This window comes from Rana temporaria, chromosome 3 (assembly GCF_905171775.1).
Source record: "Rana temporaria chromosome 3, aRanTem1.1, whole genome shotgun sequence".
NCBI lineage: Eukaryota > Metazoa > Chordata > Amphibia > Anura > Ranidae > Rana > Rana temporaria.
The window spans coordinates 395,465,363-395,490,975 of NC_053491.1; positions in this window are offsets into that span (position 1 = coordinate 395,465,363).

Below are 25,613 nucleotides of genomic sequence, written 5' to 3' on the forward strand. Positions count from 1 at the left end.
TAAGACCTCGCCTGCCCCTGGCATGTTGGCATACGAATGTGTTGTCCTATAAGTGGGGTTGCTCAGCTCGTCCGGGATGGTGCTGCTGTATTTGCTTTCAAGCTGACTTACTCAGGTCTGGAGCAAAGTTATCCGAGCTTTATGAGGAGTAACTTTCAGCCGGACATTCGTCTTACGCGCACAGCGCGTAGCCTACGCCGATCGCGCGTAGGTTCGGGAATCTGCTTATGTACATCATTTGCATATTTGAATACTAATTCTATGGCCGCGTAGGATGCCTTCAGCGGAAATATGCGCCTACGCCGCGTAAACTTAAACGAGCTAGGACGGACGGGAGCAGCCTTGTTTCTGGCGGATCTGGTTCTGTGACTGCGGCGCTTAGATAGGACGGCGCATCTTTACACTTACGCCGCGCATCTCCATATATGCCGGCGGAACTTCTTTAAGAATATGGGCCTTGGTCTTCCATTGCCATTTTTCTTTTTTTTTCTGACTCGACTGTCATAATCATATTGGAATGTTTATTGTCTCTAGAGTGTTTAAAGCTGTGATAGAAACATTTCAGACTCTGCTGGGGAATACCAGATCTGAATAATTAATGCAGTATGCATTCTGTAAAGCATTGATATTTTGACACAAATATCTTAAGAAATAGAGGTACTAAAGAAACTGTGTTAGTTTGTGCAGTGGAATGGAATACAAGAGGTGACAAATGCTAGCACAAAGTAGGCCCTGTTCACACTGCCATTAGAGACAGGTGTTTGATGTGTGTTTTTGCTGCGTCTCAAAATCAGTAAAAGTAAAGAGGCCTCCAATGCAAAGTACAGTAAAACCTTGGTTTGAGAGTAACTTGGTTTGAGAGCGTTTTGCAAGACAAGCAAAATGTTTTAATACATTTTGCCTTGATATACAAGCGATGTCTTGATATAAGAGTAGCGTCATGTCACAACTGAGTATAAATAAGAAGAGAGAGGCCTTTAAGTGTAGCAATATGGTTACATTTAATGAAGGTACAACATTTAGCAAATTATTGCTAAACTTAGGAGGTGCCTCTCCTCTTTTATACCATGTAAAAAAATGCTTTGATATACAAGTGCGTTGGATTACAAGCATGTTTCTGGAACGAATTATACTTGCAAACCAAGGTTTTACTGTATGAAAATTTGTTTGACAAGCATTAATCAAGTTAGGTAAAAGGTTTAAAACCAGTGAGGTGGAAAAAAACTACTTGGAGGCCATTTGGTGTGCATTTTTAACCGACATTAAGCACATCAAAAATGCTATAGGCGTGTTGGTTCACTTTACTATCAGTGTGAGTTCAGTATTTTTAGCAAGTGTGAACTTAGCCTAATGCCACATACACACGATAGGAATTTCCGACAAGAAAACCGTGGATTTTTTTCCGACTGAATATTGGCTCAAACTTGTGTTGCATACAAACGGTCACACAAAATTCCGAACGTCAAGAACGCAGTGAGTCGAGAAAAATGAAGTTCAATGATTCCGAGAATGCATCAAATTGATTCCGAGCATGCATGTTTTTTTGCACATCAGAATTGCATACAGACGATCGGAATTTCCGACAAGAACTTTTCCCGTTGGAAAATTGGAGAACCAGCTCTCAAATTTTTGCTGTCAGAAATGTAGACAGAAAAAGTCCGATGGGGCCTACACACAGTCGGGATTTCCGACCAAAAGCTCACATCAAACTTCCAACCATGTGTACACGTCATAAGGCAGAATTTTCCATAACTCATGATGACTGATGCACTTTAATAACATTTTGTAAAAGAAATAGAAAGACAGTGCAAAAGCGTCTCACCTGTAACATAAAAGAAAGATTTGGCCCAGTACACAGGTTCCCCAGTTACACACATCTAGGATCACCATGTGACAGATATATTATCCAGATGGTACACTTGGCAGATAGTGGTTTCTACTGGGAAATGGAATCCATCCATAGCCAGACAGTAACTACTAAATACAACACTATCTAAATAACTATCATTCTCTCTCTTAAATATATAGAATTACATATAAATGAGAACCTCCGTGCTCTTTTTTTTTTTACATCCCTATAGACAATAACAGCACAAGTTTTGTTTGTCCACTGGGAGATGACGCCTCCAGCTGTATAAAGAGCCATGGGCACAAAGAAATTTTTTTTCACTGTGCGTCTCGCAGAAGCAGTTCCAGCACTGGCAATATTAGGAGACACTGTCCCTGGTGCATTAAACCTGTCTACAGTTCAGGCAGCACACTGCTGCAAGGGTAGTTATGGGCTTGTCAGCTAGTCAAGTGAGATTACCAAAAATATGCCTTCATAATACACAAGTAATAAATATATTATAAAGTAAAATTTACCATAGATTTTGAGTATGGCTACTTCTATTACTGCTGTAATAATTGGTTGTGAAGCAGTTAATTTCTGGACAATGCGTAAACCTGTTTGAAAGAAAAATAGCTTGTCAGCTATTGCTGACCTACTATAAAATTCCATTTGCCTGGCTATACAGTTTCCTTACTGGCCTCAGTACTGAGTCAGAATCAATATAACAGCCAGGAGAGAAGGATTGGTTAGCAATGGCAGCCTCTATGTTTCTCTCATGACAGGATTCCTTTAAAATATAACATACACCCCCCTTCCCACCTAATCTCTCCTCCCTTTCTTTTGCTCATATCAACCAAAATCATTTATTTTCATTTAGTATTTCATGATAGCTGAACTTCCGGCAAGCTGCCTAATACTATATATATATATATTGTAATATGGGGTGTTTAACTCTTGTGGTAGATGCCCTTTTCCAGTGATTCAAGCCAGTCAGGAACTATATTTAAGGGCATGGTAGCCCATTTTTATTAAAAGGAAACAAAATAAATGTCCAAACAAAGGTTTTCCACGCAGGGGGTTCTTCTCCATCAAATACACAGAACAGAAATGCTAGCCCACCTGGCTCTCTGTAGCAGTATCGGTAGCAATACTTCTGCACTTTATCCTGGTCACCCAGACCAGCGGACTCCTCAAAGTAGACAGCTTCCCTTTAGCGTCCACCGCTCTGCCTCTTGCAGTCACCAATATGCTGGCTGCCTCTTGCAGTCACCAACATTCTGTCTGTCTCCTACAGCCTCGCTGACTTCTGGAGACCTCCTGTCTCTTAGTGTGGAGCTGTCTCCAACTGGGAGCCATGAGGTCTTCCCACACTCTCATTATAAAGGGCTGTGCTCACCTGAGCACACACCCTGCTGATCATCCACAAAATCTGGATACAGAGTTGGAGATCCCGTCCCACCCCAGACACTGTGGAATCTCCAAACTAGCCCCATGTCAAAATACCAAAACCTGGGGAAAGCAGCAAAAGCAGTCTTCTCCAGTCCACATCTACGCTCTATAGTCTTGCACTTCGCAAATGTGCATACCCTGTGTCCAGCAAACTGTTCATTTTACCTTGACAGTAGCTCCTACTGTCACAATATATATATATATATATATATATATATATATATATATATATATATATATATATATATATATATATATATATATATTACCACAAGTTTTGGGATGCCTGCCTTTACACACACATGAACTTTAATGGCATAATGACCTTACTTTGAGCACTGGTCCAAATCATTTAGTGGAGGGGGGATTATGGTGTGGGGTTGTTTTTCAGGGTTGGGCTTGGCTTCTTATTTCCAGTGAACTCTTAAAGGTGTCAGCATACCAAGACATTTTGGACAATTTCATGCTCCCAACTTTGTGGGAACAATTTGGGGATGGTCCCTTCCTGTTCCAACATGACTGTGCACCGATGCACAAAGCAAGATCCATAAAGACATAGATGAGTGAGTTTGGGGTAGAGGAGCTTGACTAGCCTGCAAAGAGAACTGACCTCAAACCGATAGAACACCTTTGGGATGAATTAGAGCGGAGACTGCAAGCCAGGACTTCTCGTTCACATCAGTGCCTGACCTAACAAATGAGCTTCTGGAAGAATGGTCAAACATTCCCATAGACACACTCCTAAACCTTGTAGACAACTGAAGAGCTGAAGATGTTATACCTGCAAAAAGTTTAACTGGGTTTTATAAGATTCTGTTGGGTTAGACACCAACCTCTTATATGTAGATCCCTCTCCTAAAAGTCTATTTTTTTGGGGGTCAGTCCTTCAATATCTCTCGATACCAAATTTTTAAACACCTCAATATAATGGTTATTAAAATTCTGTGGGTTGAAAATTGATTGGTTCTGTAAACCACTATCAATTTGATTGGTATTAGTAGTTACTCTATTAGAGGATCCTGCTAGATGGCCTAAGAATATTTTTTCATATTCAAGGTCCATGTATCTATATAAAACCCACATGTATTCATGGATTTTAAACCCAAATTCAATATATATATATATCTTTATGACTTAATTCAACATAACTCAAATTATATATCCTTGTATTTAAGGTGTCAATCCTTTCTTGCATTGTTTTAGTCTGCCTGCCCTACAGCCTCTCTTTCTCCTTTATAGAGTATAGTTTCCCTGTATGGGTAATATGAGGGTGCATTCCTCTCTCCTCCTCAGTTGTTTGGAGGATAAAAGTTCCACCCCAGAGTTTGTCCTCCTCTTCCCCCATCCCCCTGATGACCTAAAAAAGACCCTGGTTGATGATAATTCTCATCATATCCATCATACGCAAGGGGTTGATATCTATTTTATTAGGCCATAATTATGATGTTGATTATCCCTTCCTCATAGAGGTGGTCTTGGTGATTGATAACCATTACCATACTGGGTTCCCTTAGGAGGGGGGTTACCACAGGGCTGCCTGGGTAAATGATTTCCTCCCTTGATTTGGGGGCCTCTTACAGTCTCATTTTGAGTAGTGTGGGATTTAGATGTGAGAGTTGTTCCCACCCCATCACTAGTTCCATATTGAAGGGCAGCATTATCTACACCTAAATTTTGTCATAAATAGGGATGAACCAAACACCCCCCCCCGTTCGGTTTGCACCAGAACCTTCGAACGGACCGAACGTTCGCGCGAACATTTAGAACCCCATTAACGTCAATGGGACTCGAACGTTCGAATTCAAAAGTGCTAATTTTAAAGCCCAATATGCAAGTTATTGTCGAAAAACGTCTTTGAGAACCCGGGTCTTGCCCCAGGGAACATGAATCATTGGAATTTTTTTTTTTTAAACGGTCGTTTTTTCTGGAGCAGCGATTTTAATGATGCTTAAAGTGAAAAGAAAAATGAAAAACTCATTTAAATATCGTACCTGCTGGGTGTCTATAGTAGTGGCACGTGTTTAGAACTGTCCCTGCACAAAATGAGATTACTGTAAGAAAAAGGTAATTTAAGACTAATTTGAGAAAAATAGCATGGGTTTCTTTAGGTGCAAACTACAGAGCACAAGTGCAGTACACACCAAGTAACTTTAGGCGCAAACTACAGAGCACAAGTGCAGTACTGGTACACGCAAAGTAACTTTAGGTGCAAACTACAGAGCACAAGTGCAGTACACACCAAGTAACATTAGGTGCAAACTACAGAGCACAAGTGCAGTACTGGTACACACAAAGTAACTTTAGGTGCAAAACTACAGAGTACAAGTGCAGTACTGGTACACAAAAAGTAACTTTAGGTGCAAACTACAGAGCACACGGGCAATACACCACGTGAGAATACGTCAGCTAGCACAATCAACTGATAGACAGTAAATTAGGATAGGAAGAACTTATCTAGCTAAACTATACAGTGTATAAATATATGTACAACACCTGGGATGTATATATATCCTCTATACACTGTAACTTTAACTAAACTGACTAGCCTGTCTGCTCTATCTATCTATCTAGAAAAAAAGACACTGTCTCTCTCTAGGACTGATCTATTCACTAACACCGCCGCAACATACTACACCAAGCCGCCCTGCAGGCAGCCTTTTATAGTGTGGGGCGTGTACTAAAGCCCTGAGCCATAATTGGCCAAAGCCACTCTGGCTTTGGCCAATTATGGCTCTCCGTTTTTTGCGCGCTGTGATTGGCCAAGCATGCGGGTCATAGTGCATGCTTGGCCAATCATCAGCACGCAATGCCGCAGTGAATTATGGGCCGTGGCGCGTCACTCGAATTTGGCGCGAACGACCTGTTTTGTTCGTATTTCAACGAACGGTCGAATCGAACGCAGAGCTCATCCTTAGTCATAAATAGACATTAATTGTTTTAAAATTGTCCATTTCTCTATTCAATTTCTTCTTCTTCATATATTACATTAGTACACCTGAGAGAATCATTTTGATATTTTCCTGTCTACATATGTTTTTGTTTTAATAGCACCTAGAAATGGTTATATTCCAACACATCACATATTAGTGGATGTGCGCTTGTTTCTTTGTTTCATATGTTTTTGAGTTTTTAGTATTTAGACTAATACTAGCAGCAGCACCTATATATCATTTATCACGTGTCAATCCACCTTATCCAACTTCTTCTTCGTATTATTATTAAAATCTTTAAATAAATTAGATTAACAAATGGGTTCCAACTTGCTCTGTAATTCACACATTTTATAATTTAATCTTTCCAATTTTATCTTTTTCCTTTTCAGAACTAATGTTTAAAGTTTTCTTCCTGTTCTGTTAAAAAATTCAAGTCACTCGTCCATACATTTTTTGTCATTTAAACCATCCAAGGAGATAGTTCCCATCTCAAACTTCTAAATATAAGATTTTCCTTTAGGTAATGTTCAAAGATGAACACATCCCATCAAGTTTTCACCTGTTTTTCAAGTGCTTTTTCCAAAGATTTGAGCATCCCCGAAAAATCCTCATCACATTCAGTCATCACATGATTTGATGAGAAAATGCATTCAGGGTTAAATTGCCTATTAGAGAGAAAATTGATAATCTCCATGACTGCAAATGGTTAAAAAAAAAAATCTGATGGTCCACAAGATCAGTACACCCACACTTGAAGTCCCACCACTGCGCCAGGAACACACTAACTTAAAGAAGCTGCTACTTTAAATAGAAAAAAAATATATATATAAAGCATTTACTATGTGAATGAAAGTAAATAATAGCGCTAATAATTAAAATCATAAAAACACCCAGATTTACGATTGCGTGTTGGTGTGACACTGTCCACATATGCAGGGTCCGCTGTGACCATACCAGGCCAGTTCTTGCTGTTGCAGTGAATTTATACATGCTTTTACTTACTTGGTTCATGTGAGTGCAATGTTTGATGCTTTTTTAATATAATACATGCACAATCAGAGCAATTTGTTTTAGTATATGTGGAGTCTATGATTTCTGGTTTCACGATTGGATATGGCTGTATAATTTAACCCTGTGAGGGGAGTGGAATAATCAAGTGCACATGGTGTGGTGAAAGATTTTCAAGATTACTAGCCAGATTCAGAAAGACTGGCTTAAGTTTGTGCGGGTGTAGCGTATCTCAGATACACTACACCGCCGTAACTTAGAGAGGCAGGTACCATATTCACGAAGAACATGCGTCCTATGTTACGGCGGCGTAGTGTAAATGGGCCGGTGTAAGCCCGCGTAATTCAAAGTAGGCTGGTAGTGGGCGTGTTGTATGGTAATGAATCGTGACCCCATGTAAATGACGCGCCTAACGAACGGCGCATGCGTGGACGTATCCCAGTGCGCATGCTCAAAATCACGTCGCAAATAGTCAATGCTTTCGACGTGAACGTAACCTACGCCCAGCCCCATTCACGTACGACTTACGCAAATGACGTAAACAACGTGAAATTTGCCGGCTGTTCCGATGTCCATACTTAACATTGAGTGCGCCATCTTTTTGGTGGTTTATCTTTAAGCCTGAAAAACGCCTTACGTAAACAGCGTATCGGGCGCAAATACGTTCGTGAATAGGCGTATCTTGCTCATTTGCATATTCTAGGCGTAAATCCACGTCGTAATTTAGCAACATTTAAGCGTATCTCAGTTTGAGAATACACTTAAAGATACGACGGAGCGGATTCGGACTTACGACGGCGTATCTACTGATACACCGTCGTAAGTCTTACTGAATCTGGCTATACGTGTTTATCAAATAAGACATCATCTCTCAATTGATTATGCAGCAAGCTAGTCATTTTGTAGGGCATTTGTAGGGCATTTTGTAGGGCGCTGACAGTGCTCATCCTGTTCCTCCTTGCACAAAGGAGCAGATACCGGTCCTGCTGATGAGTTAAGGACCTTCTACGACTCTGTCCAGCTCTCCTAGAGTAACTGCCTGTCTCCTGGAATCTCCTCCATGCTCTTGAGACTGTGCTGGGAGACACGGCAAACCTTCTGGCAATGTCAGGTATTGATGTGCCATCCTGAGGAGTTGGACTGCCTGTGCAACCTTTATAGGGTCCAAGTATCGCCTCGTGCTACCAGTAGTGACACTGACCCTAGCCAACTGCAAAACTAGTGAAAAATAGTCAGAAAAGATGAGTAGGGAAAAAAATGTCAAACACCTCCACCTGAAAAAACATTCCTGTTTTGGAGGTTGTTTCATTGTTGCCCATCTAGTGCACCTGTTAATTTAAATTAACAACAAAGCAGCTGAAACTTATTAACAACCCCGCCCCCCCCCTGCTACTTAGCTGACCAGATCAATATCCCAGGAGTTCTGATTCAAAAGTGTTCCTTTAATTTTTTTGAGCAGTGTATATATATACTGCAGCCCTCAAAAATTCCACCGCCTGCTTGCATTTTGCAAGTGGATTTTGAGGGCTGGCGAGGAATGGCTGCCTGGAAGCGGGGGGGCGAGCACCCCCAGCAGGCAGGTTGTAGGTGGCCGGATCAACAGAGCGTGAGGAACATCACTAGCGGCTTTCATTTCAATAGCAGAGTGTTGCCCCGCACTCATTGTCACACAAAGCCCCGCCCTCTGGTTTCAGGACTTTGATCGACAGATCACCCATCCAATCCCGGGACAAGTGACATGTATCAAAGTTCCCCGGCCAGGGGGCAGGGCTGTATGTGACACCTGAGTGTATTGTCACTTGAATACATATATACATATTGCTGCGCTAAGTAAATAGTAATCTAAACATGTGAAATAAATTAAAGTGACAATGATCAGTCCATAAGATTTCCATATACGTCCATATAGAAATAAATGTGGTGAAATCGTTGCAACAAGTTTCCAAAGATAATGAATGACCTTACACCCAAGTGCGCATTTCACCCTATACAAGATGTACTCTTATCAGATAGCTAGACTCCACGTTATAGGAGTCTATTCAGATATGGAATCACACATCATGAAGGATCCATATGCTGGATATGGAGAAGGATAGCGTCACGGCCACTGGTGCTGGTCAGTCACTTTTTTCCATGAAGGTTTATGAAAGAAAGGCAAAAAGTCACCACATAGCGTAAAATCGCGATGGTGTTATTGAAAAAAATACCATTAAAAATTACCACAGGTTCGATACAATGTAACAGGTATATAAAAAGTTCCCACATAAAAAAATCTGCTATAAAATGCATTCCGCCAAGTGATTTTGTGTGGAAATTTTGTGCAAACAGTAAGGGGGCTTAAAGAGGCATGGTTAAATAAATGTTAACTCTACTCTAATTCTATACTACTGTATATAAGGCAAACATATGCCACAGGCGTTGTACCCAACCAAAATGCTTTAATTATTGCACCACAAGTGGTAGTCTAACAGTCATATACAACACTTAACACAATCATAAACAAAATGAAACTCTTCTTTTTAGGGCTGTTACTGATTACAATTTTCATGTTTGATTAATCAATTTTATTTTTTATCGATTAATCGACTAATTTCGATTAATTATAAAGCACATACAGATCCAACTACTTTTAGCTGATCTCCTTGCAGGCTGATTGCCATTGCAGCTACCAACCACTGGAAAAATGGATAGCAGGATACAAAAAACACACAAAGGCAGCGCTCGATGGGAATAGCATTAAAACGTTTATAGTCTTCAAGTAGGTAACAAAAGCAGTCAAAAAACATGTAGCTAAGTATGATACTGGTATAAAAATGTGTACAACGATACCACTGCTGAATCCAGATGAGAAGGGGTTAACATCAGTCCGTCGGCATGTAGATGTCCCGTGAAGGGAACGATCACAACTCCCAGTGGATGGCTGTAGAATCCCAGGTTGATAGTGTAACAGCCCTTGCGTGTGCAGATAGTAAGGTCCCGCTGGCTTGCAGAAATGAAGGCACAGCAAAGGAGCCCTTCAGATGGACATGGCAAGCCCCACCGGTGTGCGTGACATCACCGGATCTCCGGCGAAACTCCCTGAAGACCCGGAAGCTGGCGAGAGGTGAGTACCGATCAAAAGAATTTTAATTTAAAAAATCAACGATTAATCAAGGAATTAATAGTTAATTTCCACAGCCCTACTTCTTTTACATATGCCCTTTAGCCTACCTTAAAGAAAAACTTGAAAAAAAATAGTCAGTGATTACCTTCTCACTCATGAAAAGAATGCAGAACAGGCAAGGCCTCCATTAGAAATCATGGGACACTATAAAACAGCCTACCTATCTGAAAGTGCCCCAGGACAATACCATCCAGGAATTCTGGATCTAATGATCTGATTATGGAAGATTTGGATTTGCAGATGCAGAAAATAAAAAAGGGCATTGCCTGGCTTGTGAAAATTGCTTGCAGTTTAGTATTTTCAGGGCAGTGCTTTTTTGAGGAAATTAGTAGACACCCTTGCCTCCATTAGAATATAGGTGCAAAATTAAAAAGAAAATGATAATGATATGAAGGTCAATTTTATTTGAGTTGCTTGTTTTTAGGCTCGGAAGTTCTGAAACTGTAGTTTTTTTTATTATGTAAGAGAAACACTAGAAAAGTCAGTTTAACCATTATAAGGGTGCTTTGTGTTCCTAAGAAGCTGGCTTAATGAGGCTTGAGTATGCTATTACTGTGGCTGTCCTTTTATAGAAACGCAAATGACTTCACAAAATGTCTCTCAATACTTGAGGAAGAAACCTGCAGAGAGAGACTGAGAGAGAGTGTGTGTTGGCAGCTTTGTAATTAAAAAGCTTATGATTATTTGAGCTGAACATAAGAAGAGTGCAAGGTAATTTTGTATTTTTTTTTTTCAGTGGAGATACTGCCAGTGTCTTTTTAATGCTAAAAAATAAGTCTGTCTGGATGTTTTACGTTTTAACTTGAACTGGTATGTGGGCTCTAACTGCCTATACAAAAGTCTTCATTTTAGGCCATATACAACAAAGGATTCCCAGAGCACTATAGGTTAGCTAAAGAGACAGCACAGCAGACACTGCCTGCTTTGAGGCAGTTTTATCTGACTGACACTTTAGACTAAGCTATCTAATAAGTGATTAGCTAATGTGGTGAGTCATTTGTACATGTACATTTAGCTTGAGATTTTGATCACTGCAGATGTAAGAACATGATATAAATGGGTGAAGAAAAGACTAAAACTCTACCTTCTAGCACAGATAGAAAATACTGAAGGTGTAGGTATAGGATGCATTAAGGTGAAAAAACATGAACCTTTACAACCCCTTTAAGCTGGCCATAAATAAGGAGTTATTTTTCCTCATTCAGCCAGTGGACTGAATGGAAAAAAACAAACAGATTTCTCCATCCACACAAATGAGATGGATGGAGGAATCCTCCCCACCAGGACATTGTATTCTGACAGTGTGATCATAAAAAGTTTTCTAACTTGTCCTTTTGCAGAAATCAGTCTAGCAATCAACTTCAGTTGAACTGGGGGACCACACACCCATCAACATTTGGCCAGTCCCTGCTGAACTGAATGAATTTCAATCTATCTATGGCCAGCTTTTAACCTCCCTGGCGGTATGATTCTGTCAGAAAAAACATGCTAAAAGCGGTACCATTATTTGCAAGGAAATTTGGCGTTTTATATTGTAGGTCTGTAATTTTTAGAAATAACTCACTTAAATCTGACCAAACAAGATTCTAATAGGCATCCCAGGTATGACATTTTTTTAAAAACAAAATTATAAATTATAATATAATAAATAATTATAAATAATTATAACAAATAATAATATAATTATAATAAAAATTATTCAATAATGTAATCAAATCAAAATCACTGAAATTTGCTCAGTTGCAGAATTGTTGCTGTCATTATTTTTTTTTTTTATGACGAATTTCCCCACAAATCGCTATCGCACAATTCTGCAAGTGATTATAATTTATTATCGCTGTTTTTTAGCTGATCTAAAACTATTTTTGACATAAAGGGACACTTTTGGTTGCTATGGACAATCTACAGTTTGCAGGGAGAAAGAAACGTTTTTATTATATAAAATGACATGCATGACACAGGACAGACCACTAGGGACAAGGGGGGTGTGTTTTTTTTACATACAGTACTGTAATCTATAAGATTACAGTATACTGTATGTAAGGTGTTTGTTTACTTTTTTGAATTTGGCGCCGTTCTCCGTCCCCGTGCGTCGTAACGTCGCAGGGAACGGAGATCGGCGTCACACGGAGGCACTGTGTGAATCGAGCGAGGTCCCGCTCGCTCACACAGCGCGGTGGCATCGCTGGATCCAGGGACAAGGTAAGTAACTTGTGCCTGTGGATCTAGCGAGGCAAGCCCGAGTCTGACTCGGGGTTTCCGCTCGCAGCAGGAAAATCTAACCCCGAGTCAGACTCGGGAAGACCGCCAGGCAGGTTAAGGAACATAAATGTGTGGTATTTACTCTACCATTCATATTGTTCCTGCTGAACTCATGTTATTCTTGTTAAGGTTGATATCGTTGGCTCTGAAGCTGAAATTGGTAAAGCTGATGTTGATAGTAGCTTCTTTGTCCTATAATAAGGACAAACCTGTCCTGACTTAGGAAGGTCAGTGTAACAGGAGGGCCCGTGGAACCCAGAATCCCGTAGAAAGTATGGGATACCCTTGCTTCAGCTCCCCATGCACCTCTTATGTCTAAATCACCCTATGTCCATTAAGGGCATAGGGTGACTGAGACAATATATCTTGGACTACTTCAAATGGGACAGTAATATTCATTAACAATATTTCTCAATAAATATGAAGATGTTATCCCCTGTGTGCTGTGAGGTCTATGCCCAGGAAGTATAACTCCTTATTTGGGCATTCCAGAAGTTCAATGTAACTGGCCGACCGTCTATTGCTTAACGTTGCTAATGTCATCAACTCCAACCACCTGTCTATCTGTTGTCTGTTATAATGTAAATGAGTCTAGGATAACTTTTAAGGGTCTTTCATGTGTTGCTTGTGCTAATTGACCCATTAATTGTGTGAAGGAGTACTGTGTTGATATGTATGATAATGTGTATTGTAGTCTAGGAGACAGCAAGACTAGGACCTGAAACATCATGCCTATGAGTCACCTATGCTGTCTAAGGGATTAGTTAATGAGCTCATGTTAATTAGGTTCCTGGTCACAGGTGTATTGCTGGAGTGGTAAGAGCAGATTTTAGGAACCTCCTCTTTTTCTGTATATAAGACTGTATTCCTCAATAAAGATTCATATTCCTGTGTGAATCTCAACATGGAGCGTTGTCTCGTATTTGAGGGAGAATTATTCGTATGGGTTTCTAGTTCGCCTTATTGGAGTGTCTGGTAGCTGCCTTGTGTTCGGGAATGGAATATCCTAAACGACGTTACCCCTTTCATACACAGGGTATCGTTACGGCCAGTATTCTGCAAATGTACCTGGATAAGTCCTATTTAGGTATCTCACCCATAGTGTGACTGAGTACCTGCTCAGTGCATCTTCAGGGGCCTGAGAAGGTGGAAGAGCCTCTGCAGAGTTAGATCATCAACAAGTAGCTGTAGAAGGGGAAGTACAGTTTTCTCTATAAGTCAAGAGTCTGCAGATTCTCAGCAAATAAAAAACAAACCAAACAATGACCTAATTTTTACATGCCTGCACCTGATGGATCTTTATTTAATTAAATCTACTATGAACATTTAAAAATTACTATAAGGATATTCAGATCACTGTGACTGAATAAGTGTACCAGAACCAGGGCCTTTAAAAAAAAAGTATGCAAAGTAATGTTTGAGTTCAGCCAAAAAACAAAATTTTCTTTGGAAAGAGGTTAAAAAAAAGACCTTGTAACTGTACAATTCTGAATCAACATTGTCCTGACACGCTACAATATGAAACTACAGAACAATTTTTTAAAATATATTTTTTGACTAAAAAGCCATCTTTGAGCTTTAGGTAGGTCAATTTGAGATGTTTTTGGTCTACTGGAGACAAAATTCCTTGGTCTTTGCATTTCTGCAGTACCCTCTACCCCAGTGATTAGACTGTACAGGGCCGTCTTTACCATAGGGCAAACAGGGGCAGCTGCCCAGGGCCCTGTCACTGTTGGGGGCCCAAAGCAGAGCCGCCCGTTAAGCCAGTGCCAGTACTGCTTCCCTTCCCAGTGTTTTAAAATGTACAGCACCCCTGGCTTCCCTTTAGACGTGCACTTCTCCCTTCCTGCCACTGGGTGCTGCTTGTATATAAAAGTGAATTCGAATGTGATTTTATAACATCCCCAGTTTGCTCTTCTCGAGGCTGACTTCTTCATGTCCTGCTCCTCAAGGTATGTCACTGTTTGCTAATCTATATTGTTAATAGAATTTTCTGTCGAGTGTGCCCAAAGTCTTTATATTATTTGATGATTCACTGCAGGTCTGGTCAGTGTTTTAAAAAAGTTTCTCTATTTTACACATGGCATGGCATGGCATGGGGTCACAGCACCGTCTGTCCATTCTGCTTTAGCACCATGGGACCCCATGCCATGCATTGTGTAAAATAGAGGAACTCTTTAAATCACAGACCAGACCTGCAGTCCAGTAAGGCCTCAGAGCACATGGCATTACTGTCTGTATTTAACTGCTTGATGGGCTTATTTTGGGCCTGGCTGGTTCACATGTATGTGTTTTGGCGGCCCACATTTGCGCAGGCACAGCAGCCCATTCATTTGAATGGGCCGCCATGCCTGCGTTTCCTGCAAAGAAAAGCGCATTCCTCATGTAATAGGCTGCGCACGGCACACCTATGCCCATCAAGCACTGAAATACAGCACTATCTGTCCATTCTGCTGTCTGCTGTGACTTATCTGCAGTTCCCGCACTGTTAAACTTGCTGCATTTTTAGACGTTTAGGTCACGCTTTTAAAAACACAGTGCGTTTGTGTGTGCAAGAACTGCAGGTAAGTAGCATGGTGCAAAAGCAGAATGGATTTCAAGGTAACTGTATTTTTAAAATGCTGAATGCACTTTTTTTTGCAGGAAACAAAGGCATGGCAGCCTATTCAAATCAATGGGCTGCTGTGCCTGCACAAATGAGGGCCGCCAAAACACATACATGCAGGGCCGGCCTTAGGCCTTTAGGCGCCCTGTGCGAGAAAGATTTACAGCGCCCCCTAGTGACCACGCCCCTCAGTAACCACACCCCTCCATAACCACGCCCCTCCATAACCACGCCCTTTCAGTGTCCACACCTTTCTCCAATACCGGCTCCATTTAAAGCCTTCCATTCCCAAAAAACTGATTACAAGCTATGATAAAAATACAACTTTTATTCACATAATAACGCCATCTATACTGTATATCACACGCTATAATAACACTGCCTATACTATAAATCACACGCTATAATAACGCCACATATAAAATAAATCACATGGTATAATAACGCCACATATAAAATAAATCACATGGTATAATAACGCCACATATAAAATAAATCACATGGTATAATAACGCCACATATAAAATAAATCACATGGTATAATAACGCCACATATAAAATAAATCACATGGTATAATAACGCCACATATAAAGTAAATCACATGGTATAATAACGCCACATATAAAATAAATCACATGGTATAATAACGCCACATATAAAGTAAATCACATGGTATAATACCACTACCTGTAAATTTACTATCAAATTTCAAACATAATTACAATAAAGTATTTTTTAACTTTTGTATTTACTGTTCCTTTAAGAAACACCCTATTTAAATAAGAAAATACAAAAACAGACAATAAGCAGTACACTGCATTTATAAAAAAAGAATTTACTTACAGAAAAAAGTTTTTACATCCGCCGCCTGCTTCTGTGGATTCTTGCGCTCCTTTGTCTTCTCAGTGCGCATGGCATATGAGCTCCTCATTCCTGCTCCTCATAGCAAGGCAAGGACAGCCGCCCACGCCGTCTTTCCGGCAGAATACGCCTGTGGCCTGCCAGTACTTTGTCCAGTTTTAAAGATGGCCGCTGCACTGTTGCAGAGCGGTGGCAATCTTAATGAGTAACCCACAGACTGCCAGTGACAGTGATCTCCGACTCCTAACAAGGCAGGGACAGCCGCCACGCTGTCATTCCTGCAGAATCCGCCTGTGGCCTGGCTGTACCTAGAGCATTTGGCACCCGGGACGGATCCTATATCTGCCCCCCCCCCCGGTAAAATTTAAAATCCCACTGTGCCCCCTGCATCCTTCAATATCTCTGTCACTACTGTGTACCCCTCTCCACAACTGCACCTCTGGACCCCTTTACATTATACAACACCCTGCATCACTTTACAATTCACAGCCCCCCACAGCTCTAGACACCTATATGTTACACAGACACCCCCCTAACCGTTCTGGACCCCCTGCATGTCACGCAGACCCCCCTACAGTCTCCCCCTACAGTGCAGGCCCATCCCCCTACAGTGCAAACCCCCCTTACAATACAGACCCCCCCCCACACACAATACAGATCCCCCCACACACACAATACAGATCCCCCACACACACACAATACAGACCCCCCCCACAAACAATACAGATCCCCCCACAATGCAGAACCCCCTCCCCCCTACAATACATAACCCCCTCCCCCCTACAGTACAGAACCCCCCCCACAATACAGAACCCCCCCCCTACAATACAGACCCCCCCCCCACAATACAGACCCCCCCCCACAATGCAGAACCACACACAATACAGACCCCCCACAATGCAGAACCACACACAATACAGAACCCCCCACACACACAATACAGACCCCCCCACAATACAGAACCCCCCCACAATACAGAACCCCCCCTTCCCCCTACAATACATAACCCCCCCCCCACACACAATACAGACCCCCCCCACAATGCAGAACCACACACAATACAGACCCCCCCCCCCACAATGCAGAACCCCCCCCCACACACACACAATACAGACCCCCCCACAATGCAGAACCACACACAATACAGACCCCCCCACAATGCAGAACCCCCCCCCACACAATACAGACGCCCCACAATGCAGAACCCCCCACCCCCCCCACACACAATACAGACCCCCCCACAATGCAGAACCACACACAATACAGACCCCCCCACAATGCAGAACCCCCCCCCCACAATGCAGAACCACACACAATGCAGAACCACACACAATGCAGAACCCCCCCCCCCCACACAATACAGACCCCCCCACAATGCAGAACCCCCCCCCCCCCACACACACACAATCAATATAGATCACCTGAGCCACGTGCTGCACACACACAGCACAGGAAAAGGGGGAGGCGGCTGCACTCAGTGCACTGTGCTGGGCTGCCTGTGACTGAGACAGACACTCAGTCACAGGCAGCTGAGACTCATCAGACCCGCGGCGCTGCAAAGGGAAGGGGGATTATTGCTGCCGGGTGTCGACTGCTCGCTCGGGTGCGACTTGCACCCTCCATGCCTGCAGTGTGTCTGGGGGGGGGCGCCGCCCGCGCGCTGCGCCGCCGAATCTGACTGTGACCATCGGAATCTGTGCAGGTCGTCAGGCGCCCATGTTGCTATGGCGCCCTGAGCGACCGCACAACCCGCACACCGCAAAGGCCGGCCCTGCATACATGTGAACCAGCCAGGCCCAAAATAAGCTGGAGGGGGGCCCAAAACAAATGTTTGCCCAGGGCCCAAACCATATTAAAGATGGCCCTGAGACTGTACATTGTAACTGTATATGAAGCCACAGGGTGAAAGGCTACAATAGGGAGCTGAGCTAGTCAGACATTTGTGAACTCAGCCAAGACATGCACATTCACCAGGTCACAGCATGACTCTCTGATTGCACATAAACTTTTTAGATGATCTATGACTGCTCATATGTTCTCTGGTTCTCCTTATCTAATTTTAGCGTAACAGTTTTCAATCTAACAGCAAAATAAATTTACAGTACTCATCAATAGACGTCCCGTGGACGCATCCCAGTGCGCATACTCACAATCACGTCGGAACAACTGCCTAAGATACGCCGGATCACTGCCTATGGCGTGAACGTAACCTACGCCTAGTCATATTCACGTCCAGCGTAAACTACGTAAAATACGCCGGCTTGTGTTCCCTGGTGCAGACCTTTGCATGTCTGCTGCTGAGTTACACCTCCTTTATGGGGCATAACTTTACGCCGGACGTATGACTTTACGCGCACTGCATCGGGTGCACGTACGTTCGCGAATCGCCATATCTCCCTGATTTGCATATTTGAATAGGAAATCAATGGGAGCGCCAAATGCATCCAGCGTAAATATGCGCCCACTCTACGCCGGCGTAGGATGAAGCCTGTTTTTAGGCGTATCTTAGGTTGTGGGTCCCGCGCATAGATACGACGGCGCATATTTGCACTTACGCAGCGTATCTGGAGATACGTCGGCGCAAGTGCTTTGTGAATCCGGGCCATACTGTATTCTTTCTAAAATATATGTATTCAGTACAACAGCATATGTTGGCTTAATTTTTTTTTTTTTTTTTATGGATTATAGTTGTTATCCTTATTTGTCTAAGGTAACAACATTGATATGATCACAAATAATTTCAATTCCATTCAGAACAGTTGTTACTAATTATCCCACGCTAATGACTGCAGCACTTTGTTTTGTTCCTGTATTCTGTTCCTCTAATTATAGTTATTAATAGCAAATATTACATTTGCTTTAGCTTATACAAAATACCTAACAATTTCAGATATAAATAGATTTTACCATTGATATTACACAACAGTATATTAAACCTAGGTAGAAACAGCTAGTTTGTCCCTTGCACACCATACATGAATACATACGGTATATGTGCAATACATAAGGTAAGGGGTGCTTTATATCCAAAGGGGTGCTATACCTTCACCCCAAGAATCAGTACAATTAAAGTAAATGTAGCCAGGTGCTTGGCTTAGTATGAGCGTGAGAGAAACACTTGCTGCAGCTGCTCTTTACAGCTTGTGCCCTGAGGTGCTGAACTGGTTAACAGCTATTTCAGCAAAAGGAGGAACCTAATGAGCAGTAAGAGTTCAATAGACTGAGTCAGGCAGCACTGCACTGTGGGAACCATAGTCCTGAGGACAGAATCTTCAGTGTTATTAAGAACTTTTGAACTACATTCCAACAGTGGAGACTACCAGGAGGAGGGTAAAGAGCTGCATTTTGTGGCTTGTACAGGACACAGCTTCATCTTGCTGTGAGGGAGACTGGAAAGTGCACAATTCTGTCCAGCGTGCACCATCACTGCTGCATGTCAGCATCCTGAGTGGGATCCAGAGTGCTGAGTTCAGGAGAGCTGATAGTCAGAGTCACCTAGATAATAGATGCAAAGTGGTGAGTAGACTGACCACTCTGTGAGAGCAGATGGTGAGCCTTTTGAGAATTGACCATACAGCCTTCTAGAAGCATTTTTGCTGCTTGCAGGCTTGGCTGGAACTATTCTCATGTGCACTAATGGTACAACCGGGCCCTAATCCTCGCCAACTGATATTACATTCAGTTGGTACCAATGGCTCCCCATCTTTATGTTGCTTTTGGATTAAAGTGTTGTATATATATTGGAGAGACACAGGACCTTAAAGACAAATGTTATTCTTGTTTTAGAACTAAAGACTGCACCTATACAATTGCTACCCAAAGACCTTTACTTATTGCTTATACTAAGAGGTATCCTTCAGGGGATATTGCACCATATCCTAGCCATTCTCCTAAAAATGGAAACATTAAGTGGTATGCAGAGCTACAACAGCAGGAAGCTAGGCAGGCACTCAAACAGGTAGGGAAGCAGTGGCGTCCCATGCATTGTGGGCGCACGGGTGCCACCCCCTATCCCTGCCGCCACCCCCTATCCCTGCCGCCACCCCCCTATCCACGCTCTGGCCCCTTTTAGGACGCAAGGTGCATGGATTTTTAAGGCTTCAAAAATGGGTGGGCTCGGGGTGCAGAGAGCACCCCCCCCCGATCCCACCCAATTGTGTGACCATAGCAAATTGATTTTCGCTATTTTCACACTAAAGTTCCTTTAGTCCAATCAGGAGACAATGAGACCTGTTTACCGATTGGTCAAAGGAAGAAAAGACACGTGCTGGGGAGACACATGCAGGAACAACACCTCCACTGTGGCTGCTCCCTGCACACGAGACACAGGACTCGGAGGAGACTGCCTGCAGCCTGGTACACAGGAGGAGACAGCCTGCAGCTCGGCACACAGGAGGAGACTGCCCGCAGCCACGCACACAGGAGGAGACTGCCCGCAGCCCCGCACACAGGAGACAACACCACAGCCTAGTAAGTGCCAGAACGCCAGAACTCCCGCCGGGGGTCCCTGGATGCAGTCTGTGTCATGCCACTGTGAAGGGGGTGCTGGTTGTTTGACGCCCCAAAAAAAACACTAGCCGCCACTGTAGGAAAGCCAAGATCAGAGAAATAAGCGTGGTCACAGGATTAGCCAGGGTCATTTTTTTTTATTTGACGCAGGGTTTCCCTTAATATCCATACCAGACCTGAAGGGCCTGGTAATTGAATTTGGGGGGACCCCCACGCTTTTTTTTATGAATGACTTTTCTCTCAATTGCCGGGAGGCGACAATTCACTGAAGCCGCAAGTAATTTTAAATGACTTTTTTTCCTTCAGAAATTACACTTTGTGCAGGGACAGTTCTAAGCACGGGAAACAAGCGCTACTTCACAGGCATACTATACACCCCCCCAGGTACAAAATTTAAAGGAATATTTCACTTTTATTGTTTCACTTTAAGCATTATTAATGCTCCCGAAAAAACGGCCGTTTAAAAAGAAAAATGCATTGATACATGTCCTCTGGGGCAGGACCCAGGTTCCCAAACACTTTTTAGGACAATAACTTGCATATAAAATTAGCACTTTAGATTTCTCCCATAGACTTTTACAGGGTGTTCCGCGGCTTTTCAAATTTGCCGCGAACACCCCAAATAGTTCGCTGTTCACCGAATAGGCGAACAGGCAATGTTCGAGTCGAACATGAGTTTGACTCGAACTCGAAGCTCATCCCTACTGCTGAGTGATATAATACATGCAAGTAAACAAAGTGCAAACAAATGTGCAATCAAATATAACATGAAGACCCTAATGAAAGAGTTCTTGTATTTATGTACAGTTTTCTCGGCTGAAGACAAGCAAATCCTGGAATACAGTTCAAGTAACACTGTACTTCTCCATGCAATTCTCAAACAAAAGAAATATAAATGTCTGCCTCTAGGATGCACTGCAGGGGAAAGGCTCCAGTTTAATTTGTCCACACTTGAGCAAACCCTACCTCCTTGGGTTTTGTATAGTTAAATTATGAACATGTCTGGAATCTTGTTGTTTTATCTTGGGTGATTGTTGGAATACAGTAGATGATAGTTTCTGTTCTCTCAGGCCTTAATTAGACAGGTTATAGAGTAAATTTGTTAGACAAATGCGTTTATCTTTTTTAACCTTTAAATGATTCATATTAATGTTTTTCACCATCACAGCATAATGTTTCATTATAGTCTGGTCAGTAAATTGTTTTTTTCATTTCCTCCTCTTAGTAAAATGGTGAGACCAACTTCTGGAGTTTTGAAACATTTCCACAATGTAATTTCTGCTGAAAGCAAAGCTGCAATTTGCAAATATTGTGAAAAGAAATATTATTTTCCAAATGCTACAAGGATGACAAAACACATCCTTGCATGCCAGAGGTGCCCTAAAGACATTAAAAAAAAGACTTTATGTAATGAAATGAGAACCATAACGAAAGTGCAAGTAGCTTGTCCCTCCAGAGTTTGATTCCAATCATTCTCTTTGCTACTTCTGGATCATCACAAAGTGTTTCTTCACCAGTAGCATCCTTCATGTAAGGAAGTGTTGCAAACCACTGCCTCCCAAAAATACACAATTCCTTCATTTATAGATAAAAGGAAACTTGAAAATCAGGAGAACATGGATCAAGCTCTTGCAAGAGAAATACTGTATATGCTTCTGGATCAGCATTGTCAATAACTGAAAATGCATATTGGCAGGAAGATTTTAAATTGATATGAAGGAAAGGGGGTGGTTAACTGTTCTCATGTATAGTTGAAATGTTCCATTTGTAATAAGAATTACAACCTTAAAAAACAAGTTTAATTTATTTACCGAATAAACTGTACTTTCATTTCAATGTTTCTCCCCCTCCATTCTTTATCTTTAAAGGCCTATATCTCAAGGAAAAATAACAAACATTCTGCCTTGAGGATGCATAATATTTTCAACACATGTCACAACTGATTAATATTTCTCAATATGAATGGTATGGTTCCTAACGACCCCTGCCTGAAATGTTCTTTTCTCTCCACCATTCTCTCTGTTAAATATTGGAACACAACAACAAGGCATGATGTGTACTTCTGTCAAACATGTGAAAACTAGAAGGCCAGAATAAAAGCATCTAGAAGGTTCTTTGTTGATGTCCCTTATCAGCCATGTATAGGATCTGTCTCTTCAGATATGCAAAGTAAGACAGAACACCATGTGCCATAGGATGACATCCATCTGTGAGATCTGTTTTGGTATATAGTGAATTGAAGAGAGTTAGAAGAAAATGAGATGTGTCCATTAGCAAGGTGACTTGATTGAAGAAGGCATTCAGGGCTGATGACAAAGAGAAAGCAGCCACCCCATGATATCTGGTAAATAAACACAGGGAAGGATTACTTTTTGAATCTGCAGTGTTTTATTTAACATAGTTATAGCAGAAATGTAGAGTTTATTTGTATATTGAATCTGTTTTATTTAGTTTTAAACACTGTAGATTGAAAACATGACAGTATCAGTCCATTTTAAATGGATGTATAAAGTTGTATGCAAAAGTTTTGGAACCCCTGACAATTTCCATGATTATCATTATAAATTTGGGTGTTTGGATCAGCAATTTCTTTTTGATCTATCAAATAACTGAAGGACACAGTAATGTTTCAGTAATGAAATGAGGTTTATTGAATTAACAGAAAATGCGCAATATGCATCAAAACAAAATTAGACAGGTGCATAAATTTGGGCACCCCAACAGAAAAATCACATCAATATTCAGTAGAGCCTCCGTTAGCAGAAATAACAGCCTCTATACGCTTCCTATAGCCTGTAATGAGTGGATTTTGGATGATTGTATTTTGGACCTTTCCTCCTTACAAAACATCTCCAGTTGAATTAGGTTTGATGGTTTGTCGAGCATGGACAGCCCGCTTCAAATCAGCCCACAGATGTTCAATGATATTCAGGTCTTGGGACTGAGCTGGCCATTCCAGAACATTGTACTTGTTCCTCTGCATAAATGCCCAAGTACAGTATATTTTGAGCAGTGTTTTGGGTCGTTGTCTTGTTGAAATATCCAGCCCTGGCGTAAGTTCAACTTTGTGACTGATTCGATTCCTCAACATTATTCTCAAGAATCTGCTGATATTGAGTGGAATCCATGCGACCCTCAACTTTAACCAGATTCCCAGTACCGGCACTGGCCACACAGCATGATGGAACCTCCACCAAATTTTACTGTAGGTAGCAAGTGTTTTTCTTGGAATGCTGTGTTCTTTTGCCTCCATGCTTAACCCTCCTGGCGGTATTCCCGAGTCTGACTCGGGGTTACATTTTTATGCTACGATCGGTAACCCCGAGTCAGACTCGGGCTCGCCTCGCAGAAGCCACAGGCTTGGTTTACTTACCTTGTCCCTGGATCCAGCGATGCCACTGCGCTGTGTGAGCGAGCGGGTGCTCGCTTGATTCACACAGTGCCTCTGTGTGCCACCGATCTCTGTTCCCTGCGACGTTACGACGCACGGGGGCGGAGAACGGCGCCAAATTCAAAAAGGTAAACAAACACCTTACATACAGTATACTGTAATCTTATAGATTACAGTACTGTATGTAAAAAATACACACCCCCTTGTCCCTAGTGGTCTGCCCAGTGCCCTACATGTTCTTTTATATAATAAAAACTGTTCTTTCTGCCTGCAAACTGTAGATTGTCCATAGCAACCAATAAATAATAGATAATAAATTAGAATCACTTGCAGAATTGTGCGATAGCGATTTGTGGGGAAATTCGTCATGAAAAATAGAAGTAATGACAGCGACAGTTCTGCAACTGAGCAAATTTCAGTGATTTTGAGTTGATTACATTATTGAATAATTGTTATTATAATTATATTATTATTTGTTATAATTATTTTTAATTATTTATTATATTATAATTTATAATTTTGTTTTTAAAAAAAATTCATACCCGGGATGCCTACTAGACTCTTGTTTGGTCAGATTTAAGTGAGTTATTCCTAAGAATTACAGGCCTACAGTATAAAACGCCAAATTTCCTTGCAAATAATGGTACCGCGTTCAGCACATTTTTTCTGAAATAATCATACCGCCAGGGAGGTTAACGCCCCTTGTTATGACCAAATAACTCAGAAAAGGCTTCTTTCGCATCACTCTCCCATACAGCTTCTCCCTGTGCAAAGTGCGCTGAATTGTTGAAGGATGCACAGTGACACCATCTGCAGCAAGTTGATGTTGTAGGTCTTTGGAGGTGATCCGTGGGTTGTTTTTGACCGTTCTAACCATCCTCGTCTTTGCTTCTTCAATATTTTATGTGGCCTGCCACTTCTGGCCTTAACAAGAACTGTGCCTGTGGTCTTCCATTTCCTCACTATGTTCCTCACAGTGGACACTGACAGCTTATATCTCTGCCATAACTTGTTCTAACCTTCTCCTAAACCATATTGTAGAACGATCTTTGTTTTCAGGTCATTTGAGAGTTGTTTTGAGGCCCCCATGTTGCCACTCTTCACAGGAGAGTCAAAGAGAACAACAACTTGTTCAACAAATACAAATACCTTTTCTCATGATTGATTGCACCTGTCTAAGACTTAATGAGCTCACCAAACCAATTGTGTGTTCCAATTAATCAGTGTTAAGTAGTTACAGGTATTCAAATCAACAAAATGACAAGGGTGCCCGAATTTATGCACCTGTCTAATTTCCTTTTGATGCATATTGTGCATTTTCTGTTAATTCAATAAACCTCATTTCACTACTGAAATATTACTGTGTCCTTCAGTTATTTGATAGATCAAAATGAAATTGCTGATCCAAACACCCAAATATTTATAAATGACAATCATGGAAATTGTCAGGGGTTCCTAAACTTTTGCATACAGCTGTAGGTATACATTAAGGTCATAATAATAAGAGGTCAAATATCACATAGTTATGATAAGATACAGATCTCTAAGGCATGCTAAAATGAACATAGTACCTGTATTTTTAAATTAACCAGTAGTCCAC